Source organism: Dryas octopetala, chromosome 2 (assembly GCF_963921425.1).
Source record: "Dryas octopetala chromosome 2, drDryOcto1.1, whole genome shotgun sequence".
Classification (NCBI taxonomy): Eukaryota; Viridiplantae; Streptophyta; class Magnoliopsida; order Rosales; family Rosaceae; genus Dryas; species Dryas octopetala.
The window spans coordinates 2,112,826-2,125,498 of NC_141367.1; positions in this window are offsets into that span (position 1 = coordinate 2,112,826).

Sequence of the window (12,673 nt, forward strand, 5' to 3'; positions counted from 1 at the left end):
AAACCTTGATGCACCAATTTATTCCCGTGGGTTAGCCTGCAAAATAAAACACAAAAATCAGTTATTAAATTTAAATCAAATCAGACCCAAATCAAATCAAAGGCTGAACTGAAAATCAACCTAAAAATGAAAGGATGCACAAAATCGAAGGCTACCAATCAGACCCAAGGATGCACAAAATCATACCCAAATCAAAGGCTACCAATCGATCTTCTCTCTACAAATTACACCATTGCTGCACCTGAACAGTAGAGGAAGGATAATAAATTAAGATGACTATGCAGAAAATTCATTTTAATAAGAAGAGGAAACAAAGAATAAGAAGGGAAAAAAAGGAGAAGAACCCTCACCCAAATCAAAGGGAATCCGATCTAGCCTGCAAAATAAAACATACAAACCAAATATTAAATTAAATTAGAAGACCCATAAATGAACAAAGAATCAAGAGGCTCGCACAAGAACCCCTATGATTCTGAAGCAAAAACGAAGAAGAAGAAGGAAAAAAATGGAGAAGAAAAAAAAAACCCACAGAAGAGGTTCGCACCTGTTTGCGGCGAGGAAAGATCGAAGAAGAAAAGAAATGGAGAAGAGAGAAGATGAGGAGCAGCGCAAAAGACTAGGAGAGGAGAAGAAATGAAGAAAGAAGATGAGGAGCGGCGCAGAAGAATAAGAGAGGAGAAGAAATGAAGAAAGAGGCGAACAAGAAATAAATGAAATTTCATTTAGGTCATGACTCATGACTCATGGTCTATTCTGGCGGTTTGGACCGCCGGGATTAAATAAAAAATGCATTTTCTGGCGGCCTAATCCGACAGGATTGAGTTTGGCTGCCAGTTGGACTTGCTTAAGAAGTCCTGTCGGATACATCCGCCAGGAACTTTAATCCTGTCGATTTAATCCGCCACGTTAGATAATTGCTGTCGGATTAATGCATCCGCCAGGACTATTTGAGAATTCGTGACGGACAGAGATAATCCGCCAGTATTATCCGCCAAGAAAGACCTATTTTGTAGTAGTGCAAAAAGAAAGAATATAGAAGAAGAGGAAGCTACAGTTTTTCATTAATGGTCAAGCTGTATTTCACAAGGATCTGAAATCTATTGATATAGCTAACACCGAGAAGCAACCCAGCTAACTGTGTTACAAATCTAACCATTTCTCTAACAGACTGCTAACAACTAAGCCACATGTTAGCTTATCATAGGCTACAATCAAACTAACAGCATAACTACTAAACTATTGACACGTGTACAATCTTGTAATATACTTATATGCTTAACAATTTCTGCACCTCAGTCTCTTTTGCATAAAATTATGACACAATTTACAATATTAATTAGTTTTTTTTCTCTGCTCCTCTGTATATGAGCCTAACCCATAAAGCACTTTTGAGAGAGAGACGGAGAGAGTATTGGTTTTGGATTTAATACATGTGAGAGGATCAAAGAATAAAATTTTGGGTTTCGAGGAAATTTCGATGGAAATTTCGACGGAAATTTCGAAAATTTTTAAATTTCAACAAAAATTCGACGGAAACGACGGAAATTGCTATCAAAATACAGAAATTTTGAATGAAACTTTACTATATGTTTATTTAACATATTATCTAATACATTGATAAAAAATATTGAAGAAATCAAACTCTATGGTAGGTTTCATGTGATATGTGATGAATATAATGCGCGCTGTAGGCAAATACTGTTAAATAAAATTATTACAATGAATAAATGAAATTAATATATTCATATTTTATAATTCATACATTAAATCCTATATATTATATATACTCTAATACTCTTTATTTTTTATAATCTACACACTAAGATATTAGGGTTTAGGCCCTTTAAAGTATTTTCAATTATTTTTATATATAAATGTATTAGGGTTTAGGGTTTAAAACAACTAAACGAAATCTCAAACTCTTTTTTTTCTTTCCAATTGTCCAAACGCCCCAAATCCCAATTAACAATAAACTTTTTTTTTCCTTTTTTTTTTCTTTTTTTTTTTTTTTTTTCTTTTCTCTTTTTTCTTTTTTTTTTCTTTTCTTTTTCTTTTCTTTCCTTCCTTTCTCTTTTCTTTCTTCCTTTCTTCCCGTGCGCCACCAGTAACTTCCTCTTTTTTTTTTCTTTTCTTTTTCTTCTCTTTCCTTCCTTTCTCTTTTACTTCTTCCTTTCTTCCCGTACCTTCCTCTTTCTTCTCATCTCATCTTTCCTAGTCCTAGCGCCACTGCAGAGAGACACACCTGCGCATCTCCTCTCTTTCCTCCCTCTTCCTTTTTCCTCCTTCCTCTCCCTCATCTCTTCTCTCTTCAAGATCTTTTCTCTTTCTTCTCTCTCCTCCCTGCCCAATCACCCTCTGGTCTCTTCGATCTGCCTCCGGCGACGTCGCCATTTGATCTGCTGCCTCCGGCGATGGCCGGCGAAGAAGGCAGCCCGCCTCTTCCTCCCCTCTTCCTCTGGTTTCCGCCTCCCCTAGCCGAAAATTTCGCCGAAATTTCGAAATTTTCAGCGAAATTGTCGAAATTAGGACGAAATTTTGTTAGTTATGTGTTAAAATTTCGAAACCCCTAAAAATCGAAATTTTCGGTGAAATTTCACAGAAAATTTTGAAATTTAACACCTTAGAGAGGATAGACTTTCATAAATACATGGCCTTCTTTGACTGCCTTAGGTTTCAAGCATGGCAGATCATATCACTTTATTAAGGACAATATTTGGGTCACTTCTAGGGGTATTCCAAGGTCACTCCATTCTCCCAATTTTTGATTTTGGCAATATCGGTGCATGATCGGAACTGTTCACTTTTTAAATAACCAATGAAAAATCATCTTTATAAAAAATCAAATCAATCGAAAATTATTTGGTTATATAACTATTGTCAATTAAGTAGAAAAAATTGATGGTTTTCAATTAAATAGTGATTTTTTTACCAAACCGTTGATTTTTTCTATTTAATCAGCAACAGTTATATAACCAAACGATTTTCGATTGAGTTGATTTTTTTACAGAGATAATCTATAATAGGTGATCTAAAAAGTGAACGATTCCGATCATGCGTCGGCATTACCAAAATTACGATTTTGGAGGAATGGGTGACCCAAGTAGTGTCCCTTTATTAATTTGAAATTTCACATCTATTTGATGAGAATTTCATATATATGCTGCATATATGCGTTGTCCTTGTGGATGAGAATAAATCAAAAAGATGAAAATAAATATAATATCTGACAAAACAAGAAGATGAAAATGTAATCACTTGAATCATATTAATTAACGAAACAACTCAAATATTAATTTATGAGCAAATTACAATTTAATACCTCAACTTTACATGTTGTTTCAACTTAGTATCCCAACTTTGAAAACTTGCAAAAAAATACCTCAACTTTCATTTTGTATCAAAATAGTACCTCTGTTAGTTTTTCTGTTAAATAAACCGTTATATGCTGATGCGGCAGAGGTATTTTTGTCTTTTTACCCAATATTTAAAAAATAATAATACTTTTAAAACTTTTGAATAAAAAAATTTCCTAAAAAAACTTCTTAAAAATTATTTTTCCCTCTCCTACTTCCCCCTTCCCCAGCCATGCCCTCACGCAGCACCCCTAGCCCTATTCCCAGCCCCCACCCCACCCAGCCTTAGCCACCCAATCCCAGCCCCCAGCCCCATCGCTCCTCTCTCTCTGCCCGACCCACCCTCCCTCCGCACCCCCAGTCCCCGTCGCACCCCCTCCAACCCCTGTCGCACCCTCCACCCTCCACCCTCCAACCTCCGTTACACCCACCTCCCCCCAAACCCAGTCGCACCCCTTCCTCTCCTTCCCAGCCCCCGTCGCCAAGCCTCACCCAGTCTTTCCCCGTCACCCAACCCTCCCCCCCAACCAGTCTCACCCACCTCCCTCCTCCCCAGCCCCAGTCGCCACCACCCAGCACCGCCCCAACCCCCGTTGGCACCCTCCTGCCCCCCGACCCGTCGCACCCACCTTCCCCTAAACCCAGTCGCACATACCTCCCTCCTCCCTAGGCCCCGTCGCCCTCACCCAGCATCGCCCCAACCCCACGTCGCATCCTCCTCCCCCAGCCCCGTCGCACCCCCTCCCTTCCACCCCCCAGCCCCAGTCGCCCCCACCCAGCACCGTCCCAACCCCCGTTGCACCCTTCTACCCCCCGACCCGTCGCACCCACCTTCCCTCAAACCCAGTCGCACCCACCTCCCTCCTCCCTACGCCCCGTCGCCCTCACCTAGCATCGCCCCAACCCCACGTCGCATCCTCCTCCCCTAGCCCCAGCCCCAGCCTCGTCGCACCCCCTCCCCCCCACCCCCAGCCCCGTCGCACCCTTCACCCTCCACCCAGCACCAGCCCCCCCGCATACTTTACACTTTCCTTTATTTGTTCCCAAATGTGCACCCATGGAAACTTAAATCCAGTATTGTTTCGAAAGCCTTCAAGTGCTTGCGTAAACTACAATAATAAAATAAAAATAAAAATATATAAATATGCTTGATAAATAAACAAAACAAAAAATAACAAAACCAGTATATAAATATACTACATTTATAAACAAAACAAAAAAAAATCATACAAATATATAAATATGCTTGATAGATAAACAAAACAAAAAATAATAATATCATTATATAAATATGCTACATTTATAAACAAAACAAAAAATAATCATACAAATATATGAATATGTTTGATACATAAACAAAACAAAAAATAATAATATCATTATATAAATATGCTTCATTTATAAACAAAACATATAATAATTATACAAATATATAAACATGTTTGGTAATTTGATAAAACAAAAAATAATCATACAAATATATAAATGCATAAAAACTTACCACATTGGCATCATTTGCACCGCTTGCGCCCATTCGCTCAACCTCCAATAGGCAAGCATAAAATTTATTGCAATCACGCATAATATCTTTGAATCGTGCTTTAACGCCGTCAACCTTACGAATGGTTTCACCCCCCATGTTATGCTTGAACATTTGATAAATTTGTTCCCAAAGCACGACGGGTCTATTTTGGGCACCAAGACAACCGTCGGGAGACCTCTCTAGATATGTCATCACTAGGGCTTCATCTTCAGCTACCTCCCAAGCATTTCCTTTAGGAGCTATGACAAAGAAAAAAAAAATTGTGCAAATTTGGTAAACAAAGGTTGTAGTTTGTGATGAAAAACTATGAGTGTTGTATGATATATATAGACTCATTTGAGAATATAGCTGTTGGAGGGTTTGGAGAATTTTTATTAATTTTTTTGAAATTTTTTGGCAATTTTTCGGTTATTATTTTAATTTTAAATGATATAGTAATTATTTGTTAAAAAAAAAAAAGGCTTGGGCGATCTGGACCGTTGATAATCAACAGTCCATTAATCTAAACCCTTTAATTTCAAACCAGCCATTTTTTTTTTTAAGGACAAAAAATGGCAGCCTCAGATCACCAACGGTCAGTTAATCTGGACCGTTAGTGATCACTCATCACTGTCGCACGCATCACACCAAAGCAAGTGGCCAACAATTATTGCAGGCGGGGCCCACCAAATTTTCAACTGCAGCACACTCTCTCTCCTCACGTGGGTGGGCCACTGTTGCAATTGGGTTACAGCCATTTTGGCTCACATTGAGACCCGAATTTGGTGTACTCCTTCTTTTGGGTCACGTTTTCCGGCCCATAGTGCTTGGGTGTGAGCTATTTGTGACCCAAAATGGATTTTGGGTCATATTTTCAGGTGACATAGTGGAAGGCCTTATGTAATTTTCTAAGTTGACCACAAAAATTTGATGAGTTGATACAAATAAAATCAAATTCTATCTTAAGTTATCCATTTGAGTTTTAAAATTTTTTGATTAATTAAATAACTTACATTTTTCTTACCTAAAATAAAATACAACTATATATAGAGAAAATCTCAACCTTGTGATTGATACTACCAACCTGCCAGCTGTGTATTGCAACTTTGAAATTTTGAATTCAATAAAGGAAGCGACATTTTTGTAACTCTAGTGGTAGTAAATATGTACCCCATATCCCAGTGAAAAAGTGTAGGTCATAGTTCGAACTTCTTGATCTCTCATTTTGACCTCAAGTATACCAAAAATTTAAGATTTGAGTACACTAGCCAGTGATTTGATTCGTTAAACAACAAAAATTTTCCTTTTTTTTTTTGGTACAACGGGGGCCGAAGCCCAAATAAAAAGGAACAACAATATTCCTTTAAATTCAAATAATGACAATTAGAAAGTTATACTAATATCGATAACTTAAAAATAAAAAAAAACTTATATTCAACAACTTTCCTATTAGAATGGTAAGTAATGATTTTATTTTCTAATATGCTTTGTTGCTAAATTGTATTCATGATCGTATATTTTATTTCTGCATTTTCGATCAGTGTCTGTTTTGTTCTATATATGTAATGTCTACGCTCAGTTGCTCGGTTTTAGCAATTTAAATATGTTGTTCTGCAATATTGAGTTTTTATTTCTGAAATAAGCAATGAACACCTGATCGGATGTTGAGATCCCATAAAATTGATACGCCATGGACAGCACTCAGTACCGTGCCCAGAAGGCCATATAGCAAACGGTGCATATTAGCATAGCCTTAACCAACAAAAGCGCCACCACCACTATTCATTCATTTGCAAACGACAAATGACTACCAAAAGCTGGTTTTTGCGCAACCTTATTTCAGAAAGGAAGAGAACGACTTGTTGGTGGGACCCAACGTCCGTACAAAAGCAAACAGCACAAACCGCGCTGCTAACTGCATAGCAGTTGGTATTGGAAATGATCCAATGCACAAGAGTCAAGACAAACAGCCTAATGTAATAGATGACTTCTTATTTTAAATTTGACGTTCATTTAATCAACAGAGCAGCAACCATTAGAAAAGACTGAAAAGTAGAGTCATGTTTGACTCCAGCTCAAATTAATTTCTTGTACACATTTGATCAAATTTTTTTTTGCATAAATTTAATTTAGATAAATAATTATATATATCATTTTAACGGGGTTCATAAATTTTAAAATATTTCAAATATATACCTAATTTATTATCTAAATTGAAAAATGGACTTCCGTCCATCGATTTGTTGAGAGATCAGTTAAATGCCAGTTTGACTTTTATTGATGGGAATTAATTGGCGACGTGGCGCCAACTCAGCATACTTTTCTCATCAAATGAGTGACACATATCCACTTGACACATGCACACACCTATCACCTCTTCCCGCTCATCGAACGTTCTCCTGACCATTTAGTCTCTAAAAAACATCACGTTTTCCCTCAAATTCGAATTTAAATCCCTTACTTGTGTTCGACAAGCGAGAAAGAGATGATGGGTTTGTCGGCCCGTGTCAAGAGTTAGGTGGACAGGTGTCGTCGTGTTGCTCATTTGACATGAAAAGTTTGCTGAGATGGCGACACGTCACCACGTAATCCAGGTCAGTAAAAGCCAAATTGGCATTTAACTGATCTCTCAACGAATCAATGAGAAGTTTATTTTTCAATTTAAATAGTAGATTGGGTGTATATTTGAAATATTTTAAAATTCATAGATCCCGTTGAAATGACATATATAGTTATATGTTTAAATTGAATTTATGCCCAAATTTTTTGTAAATAACAATTTGCTTTAGGCCGTAGCGCATATGTTCATAAAATTCTAATTAAGTCCCTTTCTTTGAAGAAATTGAAATTTCATTTGTAACACTCACACCTTTATGTTTTTTTTTTTTTACAATTTTTATGCTTAATTTAATTTAACATTTTAAAAAATAGGATCCTTTTCAGGATTTTTTTTCTCCAATGTCACCAACTAAGATTGCTCCCACCCTGTTTTGTCATCAAAAAACGGGTACCAATCATGCCATATCATCACTTTAGAATTAATTAACAGTCAAATTAATAAATGGTGCACATTACAACAATATAATATTTAAAAAAATTAAAACTATAGAAATCCACATTGTGAATAGAGGTAAACTGTACACCCTAACGTTACTGCCACATGTAACCAAAGTTTCAAATTACACCTGTTTAAACTACAAACCTTCTCCTTCATAAATATTGAAAGCACAATGATGGAACTATGGAAGTTAGAAATTGTACGAGATAAAGGTACGTAGGTCAACAATTTTTTTTGGGTACAACTTAACTTTTCTTTTTCATTTTTCTTCAATATTTATAATTGAGTGCTGTTATTTACACACCTTTTAAAGGTTATGAATTCACTTTTTACCTTAAAAAATTATTTTATACTATTTTAATTAATAACATGACAGTTGATGTGTTAATTATCTCAAATCACATTAATAAATGTAACAACGCCTTACAAAAGAAATCTACATTTTCCAACTAAGTTAGAATGAATTTGACAATATAATAGTTAATGTGTTAATTGATTATTTTTCTCAAGATTGAGATTCTCTGCTTGTCTCTTTATTGTCTAATCACACTAATAGATGTAATAATGCTTAGTTAGTTTAAAGGGTAAATTACACGCAAGTACCTTAATTAAACATTCAATTTTACTTGAATATTTCAATAAAAAAAAGTTACTAAAAGGTACCTCAATTATTGATTTTGTTTACTCAGGTACCTCCATCAACTTTTTCATCTGAGAGGCTGTTAACTGCGTACGTGGCACAATGACATGGCTTTAAAGAATGCCACGTAGACAAAAAAATAATAAAAAATGAAATAAACTTTTAAAAATAAAATAAATAATTAAAAAAATTAATAAAAAATAAAAAATAAAAAAATTAAACACAAAATCAACAAAAATCATCCAAAAAATCAACACAAAATCATCAAAATAATCAACAACACAAATCATCAAAAAATTATCAACACAAATCATCAAAAATCATCAAACTTCTCCAAAATTAGAACCCACCCAAGCCAAGCCAAATCATTAAACTTCTCCTCATTTTCTCATCTCCAATGGCGGAAGCAGAGGCTTCCGCGTCGTTGCTCGAGATCCGGCGAGTTCCACCCCACCCCCGCAGCAGCAGCAGCGACCTTAACTGACGACCCATTTGCGTCCCCGACAACTTCGTCTTCGTCGCCATCAAAGCAATCGACCTCAACCGAGGCTCCCACACCACCACCGCCACCAACTTCGACAACATCCGCCTTGAGCCATTGACCACCCATTGCTCCTTCACCGTCGACCATTGACCACCGCCTCTAGCTCCGTCCACCACCACCTCTAGCTCTGTCCAGTCTATCATCTTATCCTCTTTCCCTATCGACTCCAACAGCTCTGTCAAGATCGCCGACTTCGGGGTCTTGGCTTTGATCTACAATAAGAATTCGTAGATCCGGCGAATCTCGAACAACAAGTAGGCCACAGTGATCTGGAACGAGACCCACTTGGGTGGGACCGTCTAGTCCTCTAGTTGTCCGGTCGTTGGGAGGAAATTTCGACGAAGTGGCACCCAGGTTCTAGACTTGGGGCAGTTGAAGCTCGATGAAGTCAATTAGAGGGATGAGAGTTTTTGGGAGGTGGTGAATGTTTTTTGGGGTGGAGATGAAGGAGACTCGATCGGTGACCCTTTTGGATGGCACTGGAGGTGATCCAATGAGTGTGGGAGGGGAGGGACTGCTGGGGTTTGGGAACTTGGCTAGGGGGATGGGTTTGGCTAGTTTGCTGATTGGTTGATGATTTGTGTTGAATTCTTTTTTATGATTTTGTGTTGATTTATTTGATCATTTTTTGATGATTTGTGTTGTTGATTATTTTGTGTTGATTTTTTGATGATTTTGTGTTTTTTTATTTATTGATTTTTTAATTTTTAATTTGCCCAAAAAAAATTTATTGACGAAAGTACCTAAGTGTGCAAAATCAGTAATTGAGGTACCTCTGAACAACTTTTTTTTATTGAGGTACTCAAGTGAAATTGGGTGTTTAGTTGAGGTAGTTGCGTGTAATTTGCCATAGTTTAAATAATAGACCTAATAAATACACATCAACTCTTCTATTAAAAAATCCTATCATATTCTTCAATTAAATTATTTTTGTTTTTGTTTTTGTTTTTGTTTTTAATCTTCAATTAAATCACAACATGTTTGAATTTAATCGGTTCACATGAATTTCAAAGTTTCAATGAAAAAACTAATAATGTTGAACTAATAAAAAAATAGATATGTCAGTATATGAGATTTAGCTGATCCAACCGAGATCGAGACTGAAAGTTTGGTAAACCGGTGGTCGATTTTACCAAAGATGTCGGTCGGCTCGGTTCGAAATGGGTCTTGATCGAGCATATGTTGGGCCACGTTTTAAGTCATTTTTGGGCCTTGACTCCATTTAGTCAACCAAAATTTACTTACAAATGAGCCACTCTTACCCTGGTTGTGCTACTTGACTGAGATCGAGAATCCCAACTTTGTGTGGTTTAGCTAGCGAGTTGTGGTGGCGAGCGGTAGTCATGATGAGAAGAGAGAGACGCCTTGGTGGTTTTGCCTGCAGAATGTGGAGTTTGTATGTTTGTGATATGATTTTTTGGAGCATAGCCTATTTTTTGGAGCATAGCCTATTTTTAATTAATTTTCAAAGTTTATAAAAATAGAAAAATCAAAAAAATCAAAAAATACAAAAAAAGATGTGACACGTGGCGCACATCCAGCGCGCCACGTCAGCATTAACGGAATTGTTGACGGAACAAGGTAAAATGGGACACGGATGTAAGTTACAGGTGGTAATCTGGGACAAAAAAACTTTCAGGTGGTAAAGTGGGAATGAGTTACAGTTTTGGGTGGTAAATCGATAATTAAGCCTATTAGTATTTATGTGGCTGTCCATATTTATCTAATATATTTATTTAATATAATTGTTATTATCTGATGTATTAAATAAATAGTAGGAGTCCTATTATTCTATGTAAAACTAGGAGATTTGGATGTTCATCCCAAGTCATCGTGAAGCCTATAAATAAAGAACATATGTGAGGGGAAATATCATTCCTCAATTTCTGATCACTTCTCTCTCTTCTCTATTATTTTCACAACACTCATCAAATTCTAGATAAGTATTAAAAAAAAGAATTAATTACTCTAAGATACATGACAAACATTTTATTTAACTTCTACTATACCTATTGTTCAAATTTAACAATAAGGTCACATTTGTAAGTTATGATATTAAAAAAATATGTTATTTTTTTTTCTCTCTCTCTCTCTCTCTCTCTCTCTCTCTCTCTCTCTCTCTCTCTCTCTCTCTCTCGCGATCCACACTGCTCCACACCGAAGCTTCTTGCTCCGGCCTTCCCCCAACGAATGGCGACCACCGGTGTGCTCCCTACACCGGCGCCGACTCAACCCACCCTCCCCGCTGCCGGCTGGCCGCCACCTGCAGCAAATCGATGCAAGAAAGGGGAGTAATGACACCGACTTCCTCTTTCTCTCTCTCTCTCTCTGTGCTTGATCGAAGCCTTCTAATGGATCTGCTCCGAGCTTGATCGAAGCCTTCTAGATCTGCTCTGACCACTTCGACTTCTCCTCGATTGGGCATGATCACAGCTTGTGGTACGTAGACTCCTACTTTGATTTCTTATCAGTAGAAGGTTCCTGTTTTTTTTTTTTTTTTTAAGTTCAATTTCTGAAACTGCAATTTCTGGAACATTACAAGTGAACTAAAACTGCAGTTTATTGGAGTTGCAGTTACTAACTGCAGTTTCTGAAACTTCAAAATGAACTGAAACTGCAGTTTATTTGAGTTGCAACTGCAGTTTCAGAAATTGCAAATGAATTGAAACTGCAGTTTCAGAAACTGCAAATGAACTGAAACTGCAGTTTATTTGAGTTGCAAGCTTGCAGTTGCAGTGTAAGTAAAACTGCAGTTTCTGAAACTGCAAGTGAACTGAAACTGCAGTTTATTGGAGCTGCAGTTACTAAGTGCAAGTGAAACTGCAGTTTCTGAAACTGCAAAGCGAACTGAAACTGCAGTTTATTGGAGCTGCAGTTACTAACTGCAAGTGAAACTGCAGTTTCTGAAACTGCAAAGCGAACTGAAACTGCAGTTTTTTTGGAGTTGCAGGCTTGCAGTTGCAGAACGATGCTTGTGAGTGAAGATGAACAATTGGCGATTTGGTAAAGTTGAAGAAAGAGATCGATTTGGCAAAAAAAAAAAAATATCAGTTTTGGGCTGTTTGTGTAGTTGGTTTGTTTATGATGCATTTCTTTTGGAAGGTGTCCACATATTGTATTTTGGGGGGCTGGTAAATAGTGTCCGCAAGTTAATAAAAATAGATTGAGTGGTTTTGGTTAATATTTTGCTTTGTCAGTACCTTATAATTAATGGACTCTAAAAAAAAAGTATTTTCATAATGTAAATTTGTCTTTCTTTTGGTCGAAAAATACTTGATTAAAAATTTAAAAGCCAAATCAGAGGGCAAGAAAAATAAAAGCCAGGCCCAGGCCCAAAGAGCAGTAAGGAAAGAAAGCTGAGACTGAGAGTCGCCGAGTATTGACAAAGTCGACCTGAGTCTCCATCCTATTTATCGGACATGAAGGGTTTTATGCATCGGAGGAATCAAAGAATGATGCAAGAGAGGGTTATACTGTTTGTTGTGTTGCCTATTTTGTGCGTAGGAGTGGCTTGGTTTTTTTCTGAATCTTCGGGGCCAAGACGAGTGGTTCCGGC